The 27,853-nt window shown below is 43.9% G+C and overlaps 1 protein-coding gene and 1 long non-coding RNA gene across 2 annotated transcripts in view; one reads left to right on the top strand and one right to left on the bottom strand.

Moving 5' to 3' along the window:
• Nucleotides 1-2,029: 2,029 nt before the first annotated feature.
• LOC144680666 (uncharacterized) overlaps nucleotides 2,030-27,853 on the top strand; it is a 475,346-nt gene continuing 449,522 nt past the window's right edge. Inside the window, exons 1-2 of the long non-coding RNA XR_013576599.1 lie at nucleotides 2,030-3,510; nucleotides 3,892-4,955. This is a non-coding gene — a long non-coding RNA (uncharacterized LOC144680666). The remainder of the gene's footprint in view (nucleotides 3,511-3,891; nucleotides 4,956-27,853) is intronic.
• Nucleotides 8,979-27,853, bottom strand: part of myom2b (myomesin 2b) — a 175,737-nt gene continuing 156,862 nt past the window's right edge. Inside the window, exon 40 of the mRNA XM_078541894.1 lies at nucleotides 8,979-11,394. The gene's annotated coding sequence lies outside the window, so the exon portion shown is untranslated. The remainder of the gene's footprint in view (nucleotides 11,395-27,853) is intronic.

The following is a 27,853-nucleotide window of genomic DNA, read 5'->3' as shown; positions in this document are numbered from 1 at the left end:
CTTTAAGCTATGTCTCTTATCTTGATGTCTTTAAAGGAGCCCCATTTATTAAGATAGACTCAGCAATCAAGGACAGTGTGTGCCCCTGATAGGGAGGGAGTCCAAGGTTTATCCCATTTCTTTCCTATCTGTTACAGCACTTTAATTCTCTCATAAGAAAAGCTAATGGACAAATACAGAAATAATACTTCTAATTAGCTACTGATTATTAATTACTTATCCTTCAGTGACCAGAGTGATTGAGGTACTTTCTTCTAATGAAATCATCTGTTGCTAGTCAGTCAGTGACTGCTTCGTAATACTGTTTTGGGTTAGTTTGTTGTAAAAGGTTAACAACATTCAAATGACTTCTTATCTCAATGCTACACAAAATGGTGTTTAACCTTGTTATCTTATTACAGTGAATATAGCCTAAATTAACCTGAAAATGGTTGGGTTGCACTAAAATCTAGCACCCAGGCTTACTTGCAACAACTAGACTCCCACAAGGAATATTTGAACAGTAGCTTTAAAGGGATAGGCCAATGTAGCAGCTAAATGTCTTAATAGCTTACTATCTGTTAGCAATATCATAGATCCGCTAGTATAAATAAATAAATACAACTGTGAATTTCAGCACATCAGTAATGTGTACATGAACATGCTGGAGGGGTTTATTGCTTCCATTGTTTCTATCAAATATAAATAAAGCAGTGGTACTGGAAAGACAGGCTTGTGGCATATTCATTACGTTTGTGGTATTTTCATTATTTATCCTTGATTTGGGAGATACAGTCCATGTTGTAACTAAAAACGAGTTGAGCCGCACTTTCCATAATATTGCTAAATAATTGATAGGTTGTTATTTGGATGTTGTCTCATTTGTAATTCGGACTTGGAATCCCTTTTTGACAAGGAATTTCTGAAGAGTATAGAAAATGTTTCATAAGCACTCAACTTAATGCTTTGGACAAGCTCAATATTCTTTGCAAAAGTGTTTGGAATACAAGCTGAGGAGAACTATTGGCAAAATGCATCCAGAATGTGCTGGACAGCATGCCAGTTTTACCGAAGTGTTCCGCTGAAGTTTCTGTGCAAACTCATTAGTGTAAACATGGAAATGGAATGGAAAATCTCCCATGCATCAGCGCAATTGAGCAGCATAATAAAAATAAGCCATTCTTCAAATTTGATTGTTACAGCAGGGCATGGTCTGTGACTTCACTTGACTGTTAGTCCCATGCCTTGTGTACTGGGTCACATCAATTGACTGAAGTTAAACTAATTGCTGCACCAGATGATACAGACCTTAGATGACTGCTGGTCACCACAGGCACAGGTGATCAATGTGACCACAGATACCTGAATGCCCCAGCATCTGGGTACAATGTTATAAGCACCTTTACCGCCCATACCCTCTACACTCAATAGGCACAGAGTGTGCAAACTCATTTTTTACGAAATGGGTATTGGCCACTTTGCTTCAGACTTTTGAACCAGCATAGAAGATCACAGATATTCTAGAGCAAAGTAGTTGTGAGTTTATGCTTAAAGTTCCACAATCTGACCCTGCACAGATTAAACTGTTATGTAGTTGGACACCAAATGCAAAATCCAGTGCATAATACATTTTTACATTATCTCTCAGTGGGTACGGCTTAAATTGTGGAGAATATTTCTAATATTTTTTAGAAACTCATGCATAAGAACGTGTTAATAATGACGCCTGCTATTCCAGCTGTCATTTAGCTTATACGATTCCTTTCCTCCAGTTTGCTTTTCAGCTCTCAATAATTCTGTATGACTGCAGTCCCATACTCCCACTGTCTTTTGTAAACAAATTATCTTTCTCCATGATGCTTTGCACTAAAGTTAAACTGCCTTATGCAGAGATCACCAATAAAGACTTGTGCACATAAGCTCAGTCACAGCTACCACAGCATCATCGTCACAAGGAGCTGCTGCTGTCCCAACACTACTTTATGGAATTCAAACTACATATGAAATGCGACAGAGAGCTAACAAAAGAGTCTTAAGTCCAAGATTGAGTGTTTCATTTATTTTTTATTTAATTGATAATAATGGTGCTACAGGTTCTTGGGGAGTCCAGAGTTGCTGTGGCAACATGCACTTTCACATGCACATTGTAGTCTGGAGCTATGGATAGTGATGGTAGAGGCTCCAATTTCCTTTCCATCACATGGCTGACCAGGAATCTCCCCCGCTCTTGCTGCCTGCCATTGGTGTCTGTTGGAAGGATGTGAAGGTTAATAACCAACCTGTTTAGCCAGGTTATGAATACATCTTCCTTGACCATCGAGACCTGGGGTGGGACTTGAACCTGGAGCTTCTAACTCAGGGCGCTGCGCACTGTGCCACAAGACCTCTAATTGATTATATATTTGACGCTAATACAAATGCAGTGATATAGTGTCAGTTGAGATGGGCTGTCCGTGGCCCCCAGTACTGTTAGTCAGCACATTGATGAGAATAACCACAATAGCAAAAATAGTATTGAAAAAACATATCACAGCAAGACTTACTTTATAATTCAAACATAATCAATCTTGCACTGTAAGTGGCAGGAGAATACAATGCATTGAAAATATATTTATTTTATATATGTAGCAGTCATAATGATGGAATCTGATAATGATAGTTTCACTTGATTAAGTTACTATTTTTTAAACATTTGGTTGTCAAGCTCAGATTTTCTTGTTTGAAATCATAATTGTCACAACAAGGAATAGACAGGTTTGAGCCATTATTTTTCACAGGAAAAAAACTTACGCGGCAAAACTTAATAAGCTGCTCCAAACTTTGTAGAAAACTATTTGTCTTTCCAACATGAGCTCCACTTTTCAAATCACTTACTTCCAATCCAATAAACCTCCTCCATGTTAGATATTGTTGCCTCAAACATTTCACACATCATTAGATGCTAGTTCTGACCATTCTTCCAAATTCCAAGCCCAAACTAACTTCAGTTGGTTAAGTCTAAAATATCCACATTTCTCTCTTCCCCTCTGTGCCCAAGTGCTGTAAATGCTAGACATTCTACCTTGCCTGCTGAAATGACTTGTAATGGGTAAGCCATTTAAGCCTATGATGACCTTCTGGACATTCTATTCTGCTTCTCTGGTGAGAATATCCAGTCCTTGGCACTGAAGTGGAACTATTAATCATTGATGGTCCACATGCAGGGTTTGTGGCTGGTTTGTTTGATAGTTATTATAGAGAATGCATTGCTCCTTGGCTGGCTTGTGATACAATAAGCATCTGTTCTCTCCATTGTTGTTGGAAGGCTGAGTGGATGTGCCAATTCCGAGCAATGTGCTTTCCCAGATGGTGCAATGTGAGAAGAAATGCTTTCATGTTTGAGGGAGGCAGGTCCCCACGCATTGTCCTTCACCCTTGCGAAGATATGAATTGCACAGGTAACTGAACATGAAATGTGAGGGCCGAAAATGCATGCTTTAGCCCTGTGTGACATGTTTAAACACACCCCTGTTTAGCATTGCTTTTTCCACCGTTAGTTGGAAGCAATGAATCTTAATCATGGAGGGTGTGTGTAGGGGGTGGCTGTTGGTGTGGTGGAGGGCAGGAGGCATTTCTCATGGGAGGAATCACAGGCCGAAGGAGTCAGAGTGGTATTTTTGCCCACAAGTCTGACCTGGTCATAATTCTGGATAATTTTTCTGGGTGAAGTCAATAAAATATGCAGGGTACACTCTTGTTGTATCTCTGCTTTTGGAATTATAGAATCTTACTGCACTGAAAGAGGCCATTTGTCCATGATGTCGGTGCCAGCTCTTTGGAAGCCCTATCAAATTAACCCCACTCCCCACGGTTTCCAAAGAACCCTGAAAATATTTTCTTTTCAAGTATATATAATCAATTCCCTTTTCAAAGTAGATATCGAATCTGCTTCCACCACCCTTTGCAGATCATAACTCACTGTGCAAAAAAAAAATAATTCTCATCACCCGTCAGATTCCTTTTCTGAAATATTTTGGCATAGCACCCCAGGATGATTCATTTAAGGTGCTAATTTTTCACATTCCTGTTTACTTCAGCAGTTGTGCTTTCATGCCTTTCGGTGTAAACAGTTTTGATTTGCAGAATGACATATGAATACCATGTTCTGGTTCCAAGCTTCTCCCAACTGATGAAACATTGTGGAAGCTGCAGAAGAAATCTAGTGTAGGAGGTGATGCCTGATCATCCTTTTCAAGGGTGAATTTTCTTTTCACAGAGTAAGGGATGCCAGTCTGTGTGAGGATGGGTAGCGGCACGATGCAGGGGGAAAAGAATATTCCGGACTTATTAAAGCTGCATTGAGTAGGTCCTAGGTTAGGTCCAATTTGTTGCTGGTTATGAGTATTGCGGTGTTGGCATTTTCCCAGTAGGGGAGGTGGTGGCATAGTGGTATTATCACTGAACTGGTAATCTAGGGACCCAGGGTAATTGTCTGGGGACTTAAGTTTGAATCCCACAATGGCAGATGCTGGAATTTGAATTCAATAAAAATCTGGAATCAAAAGTCTAATGATGACCATGAAACCATTGTCAATTGTTGTAAAAACCCATCTGGTTCACTAATGTCCTTTAGGGAAGACAATCTGCTGTCCTTACCTGGTTTGACCTACATGTGACTCCACACCCACCAATGTGGTTGACTTTTAAATGGTCTCTGAAATGGCCTAGCAAGCCACTCATTTGAATCAAACCACTTAAAAAGCCAATGGAAAGGAATGAGACTGGATGAACCACTCTCATTGTCCTAGGCACCGGAAACGACAACAGCAAACCCAGCCCTGTCGACCCTGCAAAGTCCTCCTTACTAACATCTGGGGGCTTGTGCCAAAATTGGGAGAGCTGTCTCACAGGCTAGTCAAGCAACAGCCTGACATAGTCATCCTCACAGAATCATTCCTTACGGATCATGTCCCAGACACCACCATCCCCATCCCTTGGTATGTCCTGTCCCACCGGCAGGACAGACCCAGCAGAGGTGGTGGCACAGTGGTATACAGTTGGGAAGGAGGGAGTCATCCTGGGACTCCTCAACATCGACTCTGGACCCATGAATTTCATGGCATCAGGTCAAACATGGGCAAGGAAGCCTCCTGCTGATTACCACGTACTGCCCTCCCTCAGCTGATGAGTCAGTGCTCCTCCATGTTGAACACCACTTGGAGGAAGCACTGAGGGTGGCAAGGGCACAGAATGTACTCTGGGTGGGGGACTTCAAAGTCTATCACCAAGAATGGCTTGGTAACACCACTACTGACTGAGCTGGCTGAGTCCTAAAGGACATAGCTGCTTGACTGGGTTGGCGGCAGGTGGTGAGGGAACTAACAAGGGGGAAAGAAGCACTTGACCTCATCCTCACCAACCTGCCTGCACCTGCCCATTACAGTATCAGCCAGGAGCAACACCAGTCATACCTAAAAATGAGGTGTCAACCTGGTGAAGCTAATACACAGGACTACTTGCACGCCAAACAGCATAAGCAGCAAGTGATAGACAGAGCTAAGCGATTCCACAACCAATGGATCAGATCTAAGCTTTGCAGTCCTGCCACATCAAGTCGTGAGTGGTGGTGGACAATTAAACAACACACTGGAGGAGGAGGTTCCACAAATAACCCCATCCCCAATGATCGAGGAGCCCAGCACATCAGTGCAAAATATAAGGCTGAAGCATTTGCAACAATCTTCAGCCAGAAGTGCCAAGTGGATGATTCATCTCGGCCTCCTTTGCAGGTCCCCAGGATCACAGATGCCAATTCTCAGCCAATTCGATTCACTCCACGTGATATCAAGAAATGGCTGAAGGCACTGGATACTGCAAAGTCCATGCGCCCTGACAATATTCCGGCAATGGTACTGAAGACTTGTGCTCCAGAATTTGCCGTGCCCCTAGTCAAGCTGTTCCAGTAGAGCTACAACACTGGCATCTACCCAGCTATGTTGAAAATTGCCCAGGTATGTCCTGTACACAAAAAGCAGGACAAATCCAACCCAGCCAACTATCACCCTATCAGTCTACTCTTGCTCATCAGTAAAGTAATGGAAGGGGTCATACAAACAGTGCTATCAAGCGCACTTGCTAAACAACAACCTGCTCACTGAAACCCAGTTTGGGTTCCGCCAGGGCCACTTGGCTCCCGACCTCATTAAGGCCTTGGTTCAAACATAGACCAAATAGCTGAACTCCAGAGGTGAGGTGGGAGTGACCATCCTTGACATCAAGGCAGCATTTGACTGAGCAAAACTGGAGTCAATGGGAATCAGGGGGAGAACTCTCCAATGGTTGGAGAGTCATACCTAACACAGAAGAAGATGGTTGCGGTTGCTGGAGGTCAATTATCTCAGTTCCAGACATCACTGCGGGAGTACCTCAGGGTAGCGTCCTCGGCCCAACCATCTTCAGCTGCTTCATCAATGACCTTCCTTCCATCATAAGGCTATAAGGCTAGAGGTGGGGATGTTCGCAGATGATTACACAATGTTCAGCACCATTCATAACTCCTCAGACACTGAAGCAGTCCATGTCCAAATGCAGCAAGATCTGGACAATATCCAGGCTTGGGCTGACATGTGGCAAGTAACATTTGTGCCATACAAGTGCCAGACAATGACCATCTCCAACAGAAGAGAATCTAACCATCGCCCCTTGACATTCAATGGCATCACTGTCACTGAATCCCCCACTATCAATATCCTGAGGGTTACCATTGACCAGAAACTGAACTGGACTAGCCATGTAAAGAGCAGGTCAGAGGCTAGGAATTCTCTGGTGAGTAACTCACCTCCTGACTCCCCAAAACCTGGCCACCAGCTACAAGGCACAATTCAGGAGTGTGATGGAATACTCCCCACTTGCCTGGATGAGTGCAGCTCCAACAACACTCAAGAAGCTTGATACTATCCAGGACAAAGCAGCCCACTTGATTGGCACCCCTTCCACAAACATTCATTCCTCCAACTATCGCAGAACAGTAGCAGCAGTGTGTACCATCTACAAGATGTACAGCAGAAACTCCTTAGACAGCACCTTCCAAACCCACGACCACTACCATTGAGAAGGACAAGGGCAGCATATAGATAGGAACACCACCACCTGGAAGTTCCCCTCCAAGCCACTCACCATCCTGACTTGGAAATATATCGCCGTTCCTTCATTGTCGCTGGGTCAAAATCCTGGAACTCCCTTCCTAACAGCACTGTGGGCATACCTACAACACAGGGACTGCAGTGGTTCAAGAAGGCAGCTCACCGCCACCTTCACAAGGGCAATTAGGGATGGGCAATAAATGCTGGCCTAGCCAGCGATGCCCACATCTCATAAATGAATAACAATAAAAAATAATTGTCTCATTACCTGTGGTGTTCTAACAAAGATGTAGGACTTCCATTGGTCAGTTTGGGCTAGATTTGTTCAGGCACAAGAGGCAAAATAATAGCTCTCATTTGTTAACTTGAGGACATATGTTTAAAACAGTTTTTTTGGAACAAATTCTTCTGTTATTTATTCTTTCCCTTATTTTGTGAGGGATTAGCTTTTGAATAAATTGTGCTCCCTGCATGTTGGAAATGTGATTTAAAAGGAGAGTAAAATATTGATTTAAACAAAACTGAATTTTAACAACCAAAAGTCTAACCTGGCCCAGTTGCCCTAGTTGATGATTAATCTTAATGCATTTTCCACTTTTGAACAAAATGTTTAAAAAACCATGTCTTTGCATCAATTACCTGCCATTCTCAATATTCACACAATACACTCATGGCATACTCTTGGTGCGTGTATAATGCATCGGCTGCTTTTGCTGTTAGATTCTGTTCACTGTTTCATTATAGAATACATAAACTGAAGCCATTGCATTGAATTAAAGCTGAATATGAAAGTAGATAATGAAGCTGTGAAACCTGTGCACTTTAACATAATCAGATATAACATTTTCCTAAAACAGGTTTGCAATCATTCACCCAAATCAGAAGGTATTCAGCCTCCATCTTCTATCTTAAATGTGGATAGCAAGTATTCTGAGTTCACAAAGATAACAAAACTAAGTAAAAATGAGAGTTGTCATTCAACTCTCTAGTTTATTCTTCCATGGAAGTCCATTTCAGACATTAATTTTTGTGAGAAGAAATGTTTCCTGACATTTATGTCCATTATCCCTAAAGTTTAACTTCCAGGTCTTCAGCTTACCAGTTTCCTATCCATGCAGTATCTTCTACACCTGTATAATTCACTGCTATCATATAGTGCTTTTCATGGATGAAGAATCTGAGGCCCAGTAATTGGTTTTGGCCTGAGAGTGTGTGCCCCGAGACCATCCCAGGGGTCTCACTTATAACATTTGGCTCAACTGCTAGTGGGTGCTGTGTCTGTACAAGCAGCTCATCTGTTTTACATAGCTTAACACTAGGTTGCTTGCCTAGCTGGCACCAGTCTGAAGTTAAGACTCGCAGAAGGAAGGGGTGGAGTGGAGCATCAACAAGAGGGGGCGATTGTGAGTACAGCTCCTGGCTCTCTAAGGAAGTGTTAAGTTAAATATAAGTTGATCTTTTGGTTGCAGCCATGATGAAGAACCCTCAGGAAAGCAGGCCCGGTGACTGCTCTGCTTCTTGTTGCGTCATTTGGAAGAGGCGCCCTAAAAGAAGCGTTAGGCGTTTATATAAAAAGCGTTTATATAAAGAGCCTAAAGCCTGTTTAGGCAGCCACCAGGGACCCCTGAAAATCAACCGACCTTATTTTGGTGTTGGTCAGTTTTCAGCTCTCCCTTTGGCACAATATGTTGGTCACTGAAATTGGGCCTTTTTGTTGTAAGCTCATAGAATGGGTGCAACTAGGAAAATATTTCCACCCCTGAGTTCTCCCGACATTTGCTTAAATCTCTGGCTCCTCCCACCAAAGATAAGTCTCACATCCTTTTCTATTCCTTCAACGTAAAGCCCTGCACAACTCCAGACACTGCACAATGTGCATTTCTCTTTCAAGCAGGTGACCTGGTGCATCAATTAAGAGACAATCTGTGTTTGGAACAGCTCTTTACCTCAGAGATTATTCTGATGTTTCAACCTGTGATGAAACACAAAGCTCTGGGTCTGTTTAATTCCCAAATCTTTCAACCTTGTGAAGGTTGGATGTTGCAGTGAATCAACATATTGTTGTTTTAAATGAGGACTTACGATCACACCCACACTATGCAGGAGCAGAAAGCAATCTCTTCTGAAAGTATAAGTGAATCTAGCCAGCTTCATTGCAGTTCCTATATAGCTTAGGTCCCTAGTACAAGCCTACCTGTTATTTGGTACCAATTTTGACACTAAAGTGGCCAACGTGATAAGAAAATCCATAAAAATCAATGGTGTCAGCAAAATTGCGTTTGGGGCTCTTCTAAAGGTAATGTTACATTGTCAGAAAAACATCGATGGCATTTTTTTTTCTGCAGCTGGGATGTGTCAAAACCAAAAGTTATAACTGCATGAAAGGCAATTTTTTAAATTTGGGATCATATTAGCAGATGTTGGCCAATGAAACAATTTTTCACTTTTGACAATGTTAGCATATCAAAGACGTGATGAAACTAACACTCAAAGTGCATATCAGCCCAACCTCAGAAAACCACCGCCACTATAACTTCTCCACCCACCCTCACTGAACTTAATGTGACTTCGTCAAAAACTCATTCATCCTTGTGACCTCGCTGGGTAATTGTGGTATCTTGAGGTGCAATACAGCTTTAAGAGCATGTGAGCAGATTGACCATGTGACCGTACACCCCAATAGCTGAGTAGCGTGGGCTATCATGTTAATGTTAGTCTAGACTAGGGTCTGGTTGGAGAAGCACAAATCATGTTAGTGCTCTATTGTCTGTGTAAATAAATAGCATGTGCTTCACTTCATATTGGTCTCTGCATCTGCAGTGTATGGTTATCAACTCACTTGCCGACAGATAAACATGCAACTGGTTCGCAAGCAAAGTGACCCTACAGTAAACATAACAGTAATACTGCCCGTTTAAATCCAATTATTTCTGAATCATGGAGAGTTTTCTTACATTTATTTGAGCAGGTAACAAAGGCCCTTCTTATCAATGTGTGTTGACTCTGAACCTCTGCTACGAAATGGAAGGGTTCAATGCACCACAGTTTCCCTCATCTTCACACAGGCAGAACTGCCTTTGCTTCTAGGTAAGTTCTGTACATCTAAATTCTTTATCACTGTTCAATGGAGTCTCTCAATCCTCACACCAAGTTTAAAGCAAGTATGTACCAAACATTCCCTTTTAAATAGTGAGATTCAGTAATCATTAATAGAAACCAATACATTATCTCATTATTTCTCTTTTGTTTCTAAAAATGGCTTTACTGTAAACTGGATTTTTATAATATCGGAGCTCAAAGATTGTGTTTGTTTCAATTTTGCACGTCTGATGTCAGTTGCCCAGTGTCAATGGCTCTTGAAGAGATAACTTTATATTCCTGGCAATGAACTTCACCTGCTGGAAGCACATATCAGGAATTTGCATGCAGGCCCCTCAAAATTTCCTTTCTCTAAAGCTGGCAGATGGAAAACTATGGGGATTACTAATTTGTTAATTAACCCCTTTAATACCACAAATCCAGAAAGCCATGACGTGTCCTCTTACTTTTCCAACCTATTAATTCTGACACAAAAACAGAAAAAACCTGGAAAATTTCCATCAGCATCTGGGACAAATGAAGGCAGGTTAACATTTCAGGCTTACGTTTGAAATATTTACCTCTTTACACATACTAGTTGATCCTGCTGTGTATTTCCAGCATTTTCTGGTTTTTATTTCAGATTTCCAACACCTGCAATTTTTTTCTTTATTTTGTATCTTAAGGGGGTGGATGTGCGGAGGAGTGCATTGTCCTTCTTGTGTGTTTTAAAACACTTTCATCCACTCTCTTTCATGCTTTTCTGAAACCAGTCCCATTCATATATCATTCCATCATCTCAGCATTAAATGCAGCATTGTATTCTTACTTTCAGTTCTGTCATGACATTAAGCGGATTTGTAATCTGCAAAATGACAGTGAACAGATAATTTTAGAATCTCAGGTGTTTTCTTAGATTTCTTATTAAACACAAGTATATTACTTTTAACGTGAACTTGTAATGTAATTTGATAGTGAACATTATAATTACTCTTTAGGTCAATGCAATGACTGAAATAACTTCTTTAACTAAAACTTGCTATGCCAAAAACCAAATGTCATTATCTTCATCATCACAAATATACATTTTACTAATCTCCATATACCAGCCATCAAAAGGAAAGTGGGCTATTGCTCAAAGGTTCTCTTCCGATTTGTTTTCTCTTCATCCATTCCCTCAACATGCTTTGTCAGCATGTTAAATATTGAAGAAACACTGTGGGAGGAAAGATAATTATTATCTTTCTGACAGCCAGGTATTACTTCACTGGGATGCTATGGTAAACATCACAGGCTTAAACAGGTCTGATAATAACACTTAGAGTATCTCTAAAGTTAATGGGAACTGTTAGAATGAAGCCAAAGAAAGTGCCCATGTCAGGTTTCAGTGAGGAAAAAAAAGAGCATTTATATAACACTATTCATGACCTCAGGAGGTCCTGAAGTGCTTTCCAGCCAATGTAGTGCTTTTTGAAATGGCCTGAATTTTCACACAGATGGACAGGCTCTCCACCTTTGCGAAAATGGTGGCGGAGTTCCAGATCTGGAAGTCCTGCCCCCAGACCCGGATCCCACCATTTAAGGGGGCGGGGGTGGAATGGGGGTGGGTTTTAATGTACACATCCGTAGTTCACAGAGGCAACTGCAAATATTAAATTGCAGTTGCCTCAGTCAGGCCTGATTTTGGCCAGTGATATGTCTGAGACACAACATGTACACTTAGACCAGGTAGGAGAAGGCCTAAAGCTTCTGGAGTTCTTTGGAGAGGTAGGGTACCCTTTTGGAGAGGTAGGGTACCCATTTGGAGAGGTAGGGTACCCTTTTGGAGAGTTGGAGTACCCTTTTGGATGTGGCCCCGGGACACCTTTGGGAGTGATAAGGTGTCCTTTGGGAGCGGCAAAGTGCTCTTTGGAATTGTGAGTAAAAAGTGCATAACTTTATTTGAACTGTCGAGGAGTGGTCAAGAGGAGCCATCAAGGGATTTAAATCTCCTACCCTGTAAAGTTAAAATAAAACAATATGCAATGTGAAAAAAATCAGTGCTTGCTATTTCACTCTGTCCTTTGACTTAAGCCTGAGGGTTATCATTACAGGATTGGTGCTGCGTGACTGATTTCACAACCTTTCAAAATCACAGTGGGGTACCTGCCAATTCACAGCTTGATTGACGGGACCAAGTGGCTATAAATTCTTTGCATGTAGTTGGTTGGCATGGAGGGTATGACGGTCCATGTGGGATGGTCGGGGCATGAGGTGGCATGTATAGGTCATGTGGAGTGTGTGGGAGGGTAAGGGATATGAGGGGTGAGGTCTGGAGGGCTGTTTTTTTGTTTCATTGTTTATTTTCATACCTTCAATAAAGTGCAAGTGCACCAGGGCTGGCCTTTTTCCCAGCCCGCCTCTTCACCCGGCAGCCTCTGCCATCTTCCCGAGGTTGCCTGCCCCGTCTCCTATTTTCACTCTCACCCCCATCCCCGGGCTCAAAGTCCAATCTTCCAGGGCAAATTTTCCCAGGTTGGGTTTGCGGAGCTGGGAATTGTCTCAACTCTGAGCTCCTAACTCCAGTGAAAATTCAGGCCATAGTTACAGTTGTAATGTAAGAAATGCTGCAGCACTTTCCATGCAGCAAAGTCACAAAAACAGCAATGTGTTAATGACCAAATAATCAATCTAGGTGATGGAAACCGAGCACAGCTCCCCTGCTCTTCTTTGAAAAAGTGCCATGGGATCTTGCGTCCACCTGAAAGCATGGATGACGATCTCATCCAAAAGACAGAAAGGAGAACATATACTGCCACAATCATTTCATGGGATAAGTAATGACATTTTCATCAGTCAGGGGCTGATTGATTTATTTGTATCTTGTAGATCTTTAACTTTCTTTTGACTTAAACACAATTGAAGAAAAGATTTTAAGAGATCATAATTTTTCAACAGACGCTTCTATTTTTAGCAAAATATAGTGAAGTTAAGTGTGTTTTCATAATTTAAAATGACAATATAAACTCTAAAAGCTATCAACAAATTATAACAACATTTATATTGGGGTTACAGCTATTCATTAATGGTGAATTTGACATATAAGCTAATTGCTGTTTACATTACGGTTGCTGGTTGTTATTGAAGTTTTAAGTGTTGAGACTAAACCTCACCACAAGTTTGCACTGGTGTCACATTTGATGAAAAGTGCAATTTAGTATAAAGCTACATGTTGATCAAAGGCAAGATATGTCAAGCTACTACAGTGCTTTCACCAATTGATCATTAAAGAAGTAGGTTATTTTAATTCTTTTTCAAACAAGAAAAAGGAGTGCCCTTTGAATGATGCACGGCTGTTTGCACTGGAAAAAAATTGAAAGAGAGATTGCTTTGAAAGCCTGAACGGAGCCTTCCTCCTCCTCGATAATAGAAGCCTGTAAATGGTTCTCTGAGCATCATTTAGTGTGGTGTGCCTCATTTGCATTCACTTTGCATAGCCAATCATATGGTTCAACACTGAGTTTCACACTAAACAATTTTAGTGCAAACAAGATTAAAGTTGCATTTTATTACAACTGGAATGTTAGATTAAACACCAAAATTAAAAATAAAGATAGGCAATGCTGATAATGCATAGCTTAGCTTAGTCAGCACCTGAAAGAGAGAGCTAGGTTAATTCTTCAGGGGTAACCTTGCTTTGCTTCTGCTAATCCACTGTGGATCTCCAACATTTATGACTTCATTTCAGATTTCATAGGCTATTTTTCCTAAACTTACAGTTGAAATATTTAATAAGTGGAACTCCACTGTGTGCATTGTTCTGCCCATCCCTTTCTCTACACCATTGTTGACTAACTTTCCAGAGCAGCTATTGCCCACGTGAAGCAGAGAGGACCTCTATCCTGGTCCTCACTTGGTTCATGCGGACCTCTATCTCCCCTGACCACCACCATTCAGCCTCCGGCCTTAGTGATATTCTGTTTGTTCACCACCACTGAACATTCCACCTCCCCTTTAAGAGCGGTGGGCTTGCTTAAGAAGTGGCAGACCCACTAGATTTTCCCACCCTCTGAAATGGTAAGCTGCCTGTAAGCAGTGTGATTGGCCCATTCCCTGTTCAATCTGCCCCAGAAAGAAAAGCTGCCTCCCACCATTTCAATTGACTTTTTGTCATGTAAAGGCTGTTTTCAATTATGTTGACTCGTGGAATGTGATTGTGAGCTCTGTATAGTCCCTTTTAACAATGACGCTTATATTATCACCTGGAAAGCAATTTGGAACATTACATTGAATTGTATTACCATTGCCTAAACCCTCAGCAGCAACATCCTGGGAGATACCATTGATCAGAAATTCGGTTGGGCTAGCCACATAAATACTGTGGCTACAAGTGCAGGTTAGGATTTGGGAATTCTGCACCGATTGACTCACCTCCTGATGCCCCAAAGTTTATTCACTATCTATGTAGCACAAGTCAGGTGTGAGATGGAATGCTCTCCAGTTTCCTGGACATGTGCAGCTCCAACAACACTTGCTTAATACCATCCAGCAAAAAACAGGACTTGATTGGCACCCCATCCACCGCTTTTAATGTTCACTTGCTCCACCCTTGGTGCATAGTGGCTGCAGTGTATATCATCCACAATATGCACTACAGCAACTTACCAAGGCTTCTTCGACAGCACCTGCCAAACCCACAATCTCAACCGCCAAAAAGGGTGAGGCCAGCAAATACATCACCTCCAAGCCACACACCATTGCAATTTGGAAATATCACCTTTCCTTCACTGTCTCTGGGTCAAAATTCTGAAACTCCCTCCCTGTTTTGGGAATACCTCCACCACACAGATTGCAGCAGTTCAGGAAGGCCTTTCATTACCATCTTCTCAGGGGCAGCTTGTGTCCAGTAAAATGCTGGCCTTGCTAGTGATGCCCCTACCCTCAGAATAAATAAAAAAGAATCACATAATCTTGCATTCATTGAAAAAGATACTATAAAGTGAAGTGCATTAAATCTGCATTTTCCTGGGAGCTATGAAAAGACACTTTGATATTGTATAATGTTGAAATCATATTGTAATTGATGCCACATCTGGGACTGAAATTGTGCTGTGCAATATATTATCAGCATGTTGACATCATTTAAATGACAACATTATACAGAAATCCCATTGAAATATGTTAAAATACTTGCGATTAATACTACACAGTTTAATTTTAGCGTCTTTGACAGTTTCACATTCCCACAGATTGTACACATGTAAGCCTTCCAATATTGACCTTGCAATATTGACTTTTTTTTTAAAAAAAGCTTTTAAAATAGAAGGATTTTCATCTTTTCTTAATGGGATGAAATCCAATGAAAATTGCAGCATTTGAGAATAAATTGAAGGGTATATGATTCACAGCTGAGCTGGAATGCACTGGAAAGAAAATGAAAAATTCAAATCCGCCCCCATTGTCAGACAAAATCAAGAAGCACTGCTAGTGGCTACAGCATGAAATGTTTAAACAAGAAATCAAGGCCTCAAATGTTCATAAGTGATTTATGACCATCATGCCTCTGCTGGTTGGAGTCATACCTAGCACAAAGAAGATGGTTGTGGTTGTTGGAGGTCAATCATCTCAGCTCCAGAACATCACTGTAGGAGTTCCTCAGGGTAGTGCCCTCGGCCCAACCATCTTCAGCTGCTTCATCAATGACCTTCCTCCCATCATAAGGTCAGAAGTGGGAATGTTCGTTGATGATTGCACAATGTTCAGCACCATTTGCAACTCCTCAGACACTGAAGCAGTCCATGTCCAAATGCAGCAAGACCTGGACAATATCCAGGCTTAGGATGACAAGTGGCATTCGTGCCACACAAGTGTCAGGCAATGACCGTCTCCAACAAGAGAGAATCCAACCTTTGCCCCTTGATGTTCAATGGCATTACCATTACTGAATCCCCCACTATCAAAATCCTGAGGGTTACCATTGACCAGAAACTGAACTGGACTAGCCATATAAATGCTATGGCTACAAGAGCAGGTCAGAGGCTAGGAATAGTGTGACGAGTGACTTACCTCCTGACTCCCCAAAGCCTGTCCATCATCTACAAGGCACAAGTCAGGAGTGTGATGGAATACTCCCCACTTATCTGGATAAGTGCAGTTCCCATAACACTCAAGAAACTTGACACCATCAAGGACAAAGCAGCCCATTTGATTGGCACCACATCCGCAAGCATTCACTCCCTCCACCACCGCTGCACAGTAGCAGCAATGTGTACCATCTACAAGATGCACTGCAGGAATTCACCAAGGCTCCTTCAACAACACCTTCCAAACCCATGACCACGACCATCTAGAAGGACAAGGGCAGCAGATGGATGGGAACACCACCACCTTGAAGTTCCCCTCCAAGTCACTCACCATCCTGACTTGGAAATATATCGCTGTTCCTTCACTGTCGCTGGGTCAAAATTCTGGAACTCCCTAACAGCACTGTGGATGTACCTATACCACATGGACTGCAGCAGCTCAAAGCAGCAGCTCACCACCACCTTCTCAAGGGCAACTAGGGATGGGCAATAAATTCTGGCCCAGCCAGCGAAGCCCACATACCATGAACGAATAAAAAAACCCCATTATACCATGAGCCAGCCCGACCTCATGACTCTCAAACACTGCCACCTCAAATGTAATTCAGATAAGCATCATTTGCATCAAAGGTTGTATACCAACCCTGCATAATGTTGCTCAAGGGTAGTTGGAAGTTACATTATAGAAAGGGAAATTGCAAATAGGAGCAAGAAGCACATGACAATCTTAAGTATAGGCAAATCCATGAATGTAGGTAGTTGTAGCCATATTTCCTGTCCAAATTACCTTGGGGAAAGATTAAGGCTGCAAAATCTGCCTCTGTAGCACCAGTAATTTTGGTGCTTCGGGTGCCAGTTCAGAAGAAAAATAGCATCTGCGCTGTGTGTAGCAAGATCCGGCAATGTGGTAAATGATTTGATTATTTTGGGTTTTCTTGGAGGTGCTGATCAAGAGATAAATGTTAGTCAGGGCACCAGGAACACTCCCTCTTCAAATAATGCATTGGAATTTTTCTGATCCAGTTGAACAGGCAAACAACACTTTGATTTAACATCTCATCAGCCAGACAGTGCATCTGACAATCCAGCAAGGAATGAACTCCCACAAGGCTGCTGAATTGTACGCCCCGATTATATGCTCAAGTCCTGGAATGCAGCTTGAACCCACCAATTGAGAGAAAACAAGGCAACTACAAGAAAATAAAACTCAACAAAACTCAGCACAATAATTGAAGTCCCATGCAGGCAAGTGCTTCATTTGAGGCCAAGGCTGCGGACAGCAGCATTGTCTGCTACAAGGAAACTTTCTCCAGAGATTTAGGACACTGTACAAGCAACTCTACTGAACTGGCTCTGTGCCTCCATGGAGAGCAGCAGTCACTGAGAATGCTTTGTAGGGAATTGTAAATGCAGCTCATTGTCTTTGCCTATTAAATTAAACAAGCAGAAAGTCATGGGTTGTGCACCAACGTTTTCCTGCAATGGATTCCTTGATGAGCATTGTCCTCGCTAGAAGCATGGGCTCCACTCTAATGGATAAGCATTTCACTCTGAATTGTTCAGTTTAGTTTTCACAGAATCCTAGATTGATACAGTATAGAAGGTGATCATTCAGCCCCATGTGTTTATGCTGACTCTTTGATGCAGCTGTCTAATTAGCCCCACTCCCTGCTCTTTCTACATAGCCCTGAAAATTTCTCCTTTTCAAGTATTTATCCAATTCCCCTCTTGAAAATTATTATTGAACCTGCTTTCATCATTCTTTCAAACAGTGCGTTCCAGATCATCATAACTTAATGCATAAAAAGTTGCAAGTAGCCTCCTTGATGTCAGCACTTGAGATCAGAATTGTCCATTCAGTTGACCCACGATGATCCTACTTCTGCCATGGGAAATGCTGTTACTCCGCCTTTCGCCAAGCATTCCCCTACTAAAGATATATATTTCCTTTGAAAAGTAGCCACCCTCTGAGGGATCCAGGAGGTCCCAGGCCCATTCCTGCATCCTTTACATTGAAGGTCTCGTTTGGGTTAGGCAAAGGATCCACCTCACAAGGCCATCCAGAAGCCAGAGTGCAGGTCTGGCCCAGGAGTCAATGTATCAAGTTTTCAGCCTTGTTTCCTTCCTTTCCAGCCGAGACGTGTCAAAGTTACAGCAGGCATACAACAGAAAGGCAAGGAGTTTCAACCCCATTGTCTTTATCTGCACTTTAATCCTAACCAAAATATAACCACCAACTGCAAGATCCTGTGCTCCCAGCTAAAAGCCATGCACTCAAGGAGCCCCTCATCTCCAGTCGGACCCTGGGATTGTGAAATTATCTCTAATGCTTTCAGAAGACTTTACTTGTCAGGAATCAACAATATCATCTAGATAACATCATCACTCTATAAAGGGCCTTTGTGTAACAGGAAGTACTGATTTCCAATGGAGAAATTTGGAACCACATATGCTGTCATGAAGAAATTAATGTCTATAATGCTATTGGAAATGATGTTTTAAAATAGAGTTTAGTGGCATCTGTGTCTGTGTGTATGTCTTAATTGGATTAAAACCAGCTAGTCTGGGTGCTTTGATGCATAGAATGAAGTATGTTTGAAATGGTAATTAGATAAACATGGGGAAGTTTAGAAACATAGGGTGTCAAGGGGGCAATTTGTATTTTTAAATAAAACATTCAAAAGAATGTGTTATCTTGCACTTGTAAGACGCCAAGTAATGTGTTTATTTTTTCCAGTTTACTAATAAAATTGGTGGAATCAAAGGATGTTATTGTTAGAAGAGGTAAGATTAAAAACCTAGTAATACAATGGGAAATTTACGTTCAAAGGAAAAGCTAGGTATAAACAGAAAGGAGTTTGTGTGTGTAAGGCAGAGGCATTTAAGATCTAACCATCCTGTACGCCTGCAACTGTGTCTGCAAGAAGCCTCATTTTGAATTTGTAAGTTCAAATGTGCATTGCCTGGGGTCTTTTAAAATCTAAGGGCAGAATTTAGCCCTTGTCAGGCGGGCTCAGCAGGGATGGGCGGGGGCAGTCGGGAAGCCGATTGCCGCCTGCGATCGGGGCCAGACCGTGACTTTATGGTCAATTAAGGCCCGCGCAGTGTGAAACACGAGCAGCAGCACCCAGCGCTGCCTGTGTGGATGGGCGGGTGGGAATGCGAGCACGAACTTTGCGCATGCGCGCAAGTGCGCTATTGCAAATCTCCTTGAGACACGGAGCTGCCTCAAGGAGATGAAGAGTTTTCAGAAGAATAAATAAAGGCTCATAAAATGTTATTAAATATATCCCCTCATGTGACCCTGTCACATGAGCAGGGAGATGTTATTAAATAAATTTTAACATTTTTATTTTATTTTTATTTTCATTTGGAAACCTCATCCTGCCATGGGTGAGGTTTCCTAATAAGTGCAAAGGCCTCTTGGTCTTTTTGCCTGCCCGTCAACCGCAAGGTTGAATGGGCAGTGAAAAATGTAATTTAATTAAGACTTTAATGGCCTTAACAGGCCTTTTAATTGTTGACAGGCGCACTGCCGATTCCCACGCGTGCCCGCTGACCGAAATATTGCGTGACTGCGCATTGACGTTAGGATGCTCCCCCGATGTGAATGTGGGTCATTTTACACTTGAGCAGGTCAGGCGGCACCCACCCGCTGAGGTAAAAATTTTGCTCTATGTGTTTTACTGTTGCCTTAACAGGGGCGTAACTGAGAGTCAGATTAATTAGGGGATTTTTGTCGTTATTATAGTAGTAATTTTGTAGACATAAATATGTGCTTACAATTTTCCTTGTATTAATAAATGTTTAATTTAGAATGATAAAAAACCTCTTGAGACTCGGTGGTCTTATTATTACTGAATTCAAAGCCTGCACCTTGAAACATACAAAATTGCAAAAATGGGTTATGACAGTTGTTTAAAGTTTCCCTCTGGGATTTGAACAACTCAGCCTTTACCACCGGCTGTGTCATAATAGCTGCAAATAATTCGCAGCTGCTGATAGGAAAAAAGGGTCAAATGTAAATGAGAGGGGACTAGTATAAAACTTTTGCCAACTGGCAAAAAAATATGTGCCTTGCAGCATACATTTTTCTGTTTGATCGTTGAATTGAAATCCATTTGTTAAAGGTCCTTGATTTTCTGATGTTTTCACTTCTGTCGGGTAAGGTTACGTGCTAGGAAAACACACGTGGTTAATTTTTCCATATAATATCTCAACTGTTTGAATGGACATGCTTTGCTGTTAGATTTTCTATTCTGTAAAACTTTTCAGGGTTTGTATTTGGAAATTTAGATGAAATGAAAGGTATGTCTTGTTTCAGAGTACGACTATTTTGAGTTCTGGGTATTAAAAAGTAACAAACCAGTAATTTTTGTGAGTCAACAATACGAACAAGTTGACAATAAAGCATCTATACCAAGTGTCCCGGTGTTTAAGACAATCGTATTTTACAATGCACTCAGTGTCATGGCACCACGAAAAATGCTAACAATTCAACAGGTGAAATATCATGAGATATCCCATTTCTATAGATTGTGATTCATTATCAACATCACATGGTGAAGACTTAAAATAAAATGAAGGCGGCAAGCGGCACCTTTCCCACCTATTTCCATTATTTTTAAATGTATTTCCATCCATTGTTTTATCTCTACCTTTTAGCCTATTTCGATTCCTTCACCCCACCCCCACTAGAGCTATCTGTACCTTGCTTGTCCTGCTTTCTACCCTTAATTAGCACATTCCTTAGATAATATCACCACCTTCAACACCTATTTGTCCTTTTGTCTATGACATCTTTTGGCTATCTCCACCTATCACTGGCCCTCTATCCAGCTCTACTTGTCCCACCCCCCCTTAAACCAGCTTATATTTCACCTCTCTTCTATTTTTACTTAGTTCTGTTGAAGAGTCATACGGACTCGAAACGTTAACTGTGTTCCTCTCCGCAGATGCTGCCAGACCTGTTGAGTTTTTCCAGGTATTTTTATTTTTATTTTTGTTTTGGATTTCCAGCATCCACAGTTTTTTGCTTTTATCTTAGTGTTTAATTGACTGCCACTTCTCTTCAAGGAATGCCTACCTTGAAGAAGTATTGCTCTTCTCTCCGACAGGATTTCCGTATCTCTCTTTTGCCTTGTTCACCTTCATTGCTTTCCATTTCTCTCCTGGTGTTTGACAAGGTGTTTACTAAAACCCACTTTCACAGCCATATTTCCTTCCTCAGTGACTGTCTCCGTCTCCGACTTACCCCACGTGGATTTCAACTGAAGTTCTATCCCTCATGTTTCGAACCCACCCAGGATTACAGGTATCTCCGGGACATACAACGCTGCTTGGGCTGCTGTTCTCATCGCATTCTGAGATCTGCACTCAGTGCCATGCGCCGCCATATGAACACACTCGACATCTCCCTCCAGCAGCATCGCCGCACCCTTTTTCTAAGCTGCGCGTGCCCCCAGTTTCATTTTATTCTTCATCTCATCCGACGCCTCAACGAGAAACTTTGTTTCTTTCATTCAGGGGCAAAGGAACGCAAACTCCAACAACTCATCGACACCAACACCCATCCAGGACCCTCCACCCCCGCCTGTTCCTCTGTCCCCATCCGGTCTTCCAATCCCAGCCCCGGCCGTGTATTCACCATACCTCCTGACCTTCCCCTCTCTGATGCTGAACGTTCAGTGCTCAGCAAAGGACTTAGTTTCACCCTTACGCCCTCATCTCAATGAATTTTGGGCTCGGCACGATGCTGAACTCTTCTTCCGCCGCCTTCATCTCCGTGCTCACTTCTTTGGGCAGGAGTCCTCTCCCCGTTCAACGGATCCTTTTACCCGTCTCCAATATTCCCCCTCCACCTGGATCCCTCCCTCTGGATTCTTACCTTCTCTTGATCTTTTCATTGAGAACTGTCGGCATGACATTAGCCGTCTAATTTCTCTGCTCCTCTCACCCACTCTAACCTGTCTCTCTCTGAACTTGCTGCATTCCGTTCTCTCAGGTCCAACCCTGACATTGTCATCAAACCTGCTGGCAAGGGTGGTGTTGTTGTTGTCTGGTGCACTGACTTCTACCTCGCAGAGGCTGAGCGTCAACTCGCAGACACTTCCTCCTACCTCCCCCTGGACCATGATCCCACCAGTGAACATCAAGCCATTGTTTCCAGGATTGTCACTGACCTCATCTCCTCTGGAGATCTTTCTTCCACAGCTTCCAACCTGATAGTCTCCCAACCTCGGATGGCCCACTTCTACCTCCTACCCAAAATGTTCCGGCAGACCGATCGTGTCAGCCTGTTCCTGCCCCATGGAACTCATTTCTTGCTATCTTGACTCCATTCTCTCTCCCTTTGTTCAGTCCCTTCCCACCTACATCTGTGATTCCTCTGACACCCGACATCATATCAACAATTTCCAGTTCCCTGGCCCCAACCACCTCCTCTTCACCATGGACGTCCAATCCCTCTACACCTCCATCCCCCACTGGGAATGATCTGATGGCTCTCCGCTTCTTCCTCGAACAGAGGCCCGAACAATCCCCATCCACCACCACTCTCCTCCGTCTGGCTGAACTTGTTCTTACACTGAACAATTTCTCCTTAAACTCCTCTCACTTCCTCCAAATAAAAGGTGTGGCTATGGGTACCCACATGGGCCCCAGCTATGCCTGTCTCTTTATGGGGTATGTGGAACATTCCTTGTTCCAGTCCTACTCCGACCCCCTCCCACAACTCTTTCTCCGGTACATCGATGATTGCTTTGGTGCTGCTTCATGCTCTCGTTGGGACCTGGAAAAATTGATTAATTTTGCTTCCAATTTCCACCCCTCCATCATTTTCACATGGTCCATCTCTGACACTTCCCTTCCTTGACCTCTCTGTCTCAATTTCTGGTGATAGACTGTCCACCAATATCCAATGCAAGCCTACCGACTCCCACAGCTACCTCGACTACAGCTCCTCACACCCTGCTTCCTGTAAGGACTCCATCCCATTCTCTCAGCTCCTTCACTTTCGTCGCATCTGTTCTGATGATGCCACTTTCAAAAACAGTTCCTCTGACATGTCTTCCTTCTTCCTTAACCAAGGCTTTCCGCCCATGGTGGTTGACAGGGCCCTCAACCATGTCCGGCCCATCTCCCGCGCATCTGCCCTCACACCTTCCTCTCCCTCCCAGTAACATGATAGGGTCCCCCTTGTCCTCACTTATCACCCCACCAGCCTTTGTATTCAAAGGATCATCCTCCGCCATTTCCGCCAACTCCAGCATGATGCCACCACCAAACACATCTTCCCTTCACCCCCTCTGGCGGCATTCTGCAGTGATCATTCCCTCCAGGACATCCTGGTCCATTCCTCCATCACCCCCTATTCCTCAACCCCCTCCCACGGCACCTTCCCATGCAACTGCAGAAGGTGCAACACCTGCCCCTTTACTTCCCCTCTCCTCACCGTCCAAGGGCCCAAACACTCCTTTCAAGTGAAGCAGCATTTCACTTGCACTTCCCTCAATTTAGTCTACTGCATTCGTTGCTCCCAACACGGTTTCCTCTACATTGGAGAGACCAAACACAGACTGGGTGACCGCTTTACAGAACACCTTCGGTCTGTCCGCAAGCATGACCCTGACCTCCCTGTTGCTTGCCATTTCAACACTCCACCCTGCTCTCATGCCCACGTGTCTGTCCTTGGCCTGCTGCATTGCTCCAGTTAAGCTCAACGAAAACTGGAGGAACAGCACCTCATCTTCCGACTAGGCACTTGACAGCCTTCCGGACTGAATATTGAGTTTAACAGTTTTAGATCATGAACTCTCTCCTCCAACCCCACCCCTTTTCCGATCCCCACCCCTTTTTTTTCCAATAATTTATATTGATTTTTCTTTTCCCACCTATTTCCATTATTTTTAAATGTATTTCCATCCATTGTTTTATCTCTACCTTTTAGCCTATTTCGATTCCTTCACCCCACCCCCACTAGGGCTATCTGTACCTTGCATGTCCTGCTTTCTACCCTTAATTAGCACATTCCTTAGATAATATCACCACCTTCAACACCTGTTTGTCCTTTTGTCTATGGCATCTTTTGGCAATCTCCACCTATCACTGGCCCTCTATCCAGCTCTACTTGTCCCACCCCCCCTTAAACCAGCTTATATTTCACCTCTCTTCTATTTTTACTTAGTTCTGTTGAAGAGTCATACGGACTCGAAACGTTAACTGCGTTCCTCTCTGCAGATGCTGCCAGACCTGTTGAGTTTTTCCAGGTATTTTTATTTTTATTTTTACCAGGAAGGGTGGTGTATGGGTATGTTAGGTGTGACTGTGCCTACAGTACATTCGCCATGATGTTTTTTTGGGGGAGTTCCTGGCCTTAACCAATCTATTATGGGAAGTACGCTTTTGGGCTAAGTGTCTCCCAATGGTGGGTTGTTTCTTGAGGACCTCCAAAGAGACAGATGGAGCACAGCAGTGGAAGTAATTGACAGCATGCTGTCTGCACCATGCCCTTATATTTAGAATATCTTACAAAGAGGTGAACAGATAACGTGAAAGAAACACAAAAACCTATGGGGAGGACTTTTCCCTCATCGGGTGGGCTCGGTGGGGGCGGTTGGGAAACTGACTGCTGTCTGCGATCGGGGCCAGACCGCGATTTCACGCTGGTGGGGCAATTAAGTCCCACCCAGAATGAAACGCGAGGCAGCAGAGCTCAGTACTGCTTGTGTTGGGGGGGAGGAGACCGAGCATGAACTTTGCGCATGTGCGTGAGTGCGCGCTTGAGAATCTCCCTGAGGCACAGAGCTGCCTCAGAGGGATGAACAGTTTTCAAAATAAAAAATAAAGGTTTCAAAAATGTTATAAAACATGTCCCCTCATGTGACACTGTCACATGAGCAGGGACATGTCATTAATTAAATTTTTAAAATTTTATTTTATTTTTATTTGCTGTTGGAAACCTCATCCCACCTATGGATGAGGTTTCCTAAAAAATACAAAATCCGCTTGACTTTTTCGCCTTCCCGCCAACAATTAATAGGCCTTTTAATTGTTAGCGGGCGCGCTGCCAACTCAGGCGCATGCCCGCCGACCGAAATATTGCCTGAGTGTGTGATGACATCGGGACGTTCACCCGGCGTCATTTTACGTTCAGTCAGGTTGGGCGCGCGCCCGCCCACTGAGCTATAAATTCTCCCGTATGAGTTTAAATCATGGGCAGAATTTTCCGGCTGACGTGTGGGTGGCGGTGCCCACGCGTCAGCGCGTAAAATGTCACGCGAGCGTGCCGACGTCAGCGCATGCAATATTTCGGTGGGCAGGCGCACTCAGTTCACCCGCCATTAATTGAAGGGCTCTTTAAGCCCCTTAACTTGCCAATTGTCCATGATTTTGAGGGGCCCATGCAAACTTCGGGTCGGAGCACAGGCCCAACGGGAAGGCGGGTAGGAGATTTTTTAAGAAAACTTTTGCAATGTTGGGATATGTGGACTCAGAGGGGTTGTTCATGTTTTACATGAAGTTATAATTGATGAAAGTGTTTAAAACTTGCCTGTGTGATTGTTAATAGTTCTCATCGATGTCCAAGAGATTTTTGTGTAAAGTGAAAGCATTCTGCAGACAGCATTCTTTTTCGGCCTTGCAGCTTTCCGGAGGCCTCCATTTAGCCTGGGGCTATGGGTTCTGACCTCTCCAGTGGAGGCAGCTCCCCTGAGGAGGAAGGGAGGGGTAGCATAAGGAGGAGGCCAGGATTGGACAATCAGCCTCCGGGGGAGCCACCTTTGGGAGGACAGGCACAGGCAGAAGAGGCGCAGGGCCAAGAGGGAGACCAAGACGGTAGGGGCCGTAGAAGACGCCACTATCCTGCTGCCAGGGTATACAGGCGGCGATGCAGCTACCTCAATATGACTGAGGTGCAGTGCCGAAGGAGGCTCCGACTATCAAGGGAGACAGTCAACTATATCTGTCAGATGATTGGCCCTGAGATCTCCCCTAACTGTGTGGGAGGACGCCCCATGCCAGCGGCTCTGAAGCTCACAGTTGCCCTCCACTTCTATGCCTCTGGCTCCTTCCAGGGCTCGGTGGGTAATCTTTGCGGTGTCTCCCAATCAGCTGTCCACACTTGTATCAAGCAGGTTACAGGCACTCTGTTCAGACGGGTATCCACCTTCATCCACTTCCGCTGCGACCAGGCAAGTCAGGCACAGCGAACCAGAGGCTTCGCGGCCATTGCTGGCTTCCCCTGTGTCCAGGGTGCAATCGACTGTACACATGTGGCCATCAAGGCGCCAACAGGTAAACCCGGTGCCTTCGTCAACAGGAAGGGCTTCCACTCCATGAACGTGCAGATAGTGTGTCATCACAGGATGCAGATTCTACAAGTCTGTGCAAGGTTCCCAGGCAGCTCCCACGACGCCTACATCCTCAGACACTCCCAGGTGCGGGGGCTCTTCAGTGCTCCGGCTCGGCTGGATGGTTGGCTGCTGGGTGACAAGGGCTATCCCCTGCGAAGGTGGCTCATGATGCCAGTATACCGTCCAATAACAGAAGCTGAGGAGCGGTACAATAGGAGTCAGGTCACCACAAGGGCTGTGGTGGAGAGAGCCATCGGTCTTCTCAAGATGCGCTTACATTGCCTTGTCTCTTTGATCATGGTAGTATGCTGCACTCTGCACAATCTTGCGCTGGAAAGGGGGGTTGCAGTTGACAATGAAGACCTTGAGGCTCTGGATGAGGTTGCACATGATGAATCCAGCAGTGCCTCAGAGGATGAGGAAGCACAGGGCGATGATGAGGGCCACAATGATGACCCGTGTTTACACCAAGGAGGCAGGGACACCCGGGACAATTTAATCCAACGAACCTTCAGCTAGCTCCACACACATGGATCAGCAGGAACAGCATTGCCTGGCGCTTCCACACGTGGCACTTAGGTGCTACATCTTCCACCTTATCAGCTGCAAATAAGGCCTTAGTACAGAAACATCAATCTCCACTCTAACACTCAGGATTATTATGTGAAAAATAAAAAAGCACCACAATGAAAAGAACCTCAGCCATGGTAACAAAGGTGGACTTTATTGTGTCCAAAATTAAAGCCCACATGACTATTTCACAATGACAGAAAAATGGGACTCTATTCTAAGGCCAACACAAGATCACCAATGACATACCTGGGGAGTGCCTAAGGTGCCTTCTGCTTACGTTTGCGGGTGCTACGTCTAGGGGCTGCCCCATCGCTCGGAGTGGCTTGTGAGACAGCCTGCTGACTCTGCTGTCCTATTGGCCTCGATGACATTGGAGGGCGTCCTCTGGCCCATGGAGCCTGTGATGGCCCCGCCTGGGAGGGAGTGGCCAGTTCCTGAACTGGCACCTCCCCAGTTGTCATAGCTTTAACGGATGCAACGGTCACTGGCAGAGGGGCGGAGGAGCTGCTGCCCTCATCCGGAGCACCATGAGAGGAGCACGCAGCGACGACAGGCAGCTGCTGCGCCGACGTGAGAACCATTTCAACCTCGCTGCTCACCGCAGATGCATGGGCACTGAGTGCCGGCGCTTGGTGTCCACAACATCTCCCACAATGGGAAAGACCACCTGTGGCCAGTGCCGCTGTGA

This window comes from Cetorhinus maximus, chromosome 5, assembly GCF_964194155.1.
Source record: "Cetorhinus maximus chromosome 5, sCetMax3.hap1.1, whole genome shotgun sequence".
NCBI lineage: Eukaryota > Metazoa > Chordata > Chondrichthyes > Lamniformes > Cetorhinidae > Cetorhinus > Cetorhinus maximus.
Note: the sequence above shows the minus strand (reverse complement) of the source record. Positions and strands in the feature narration are given on the sequence as shown.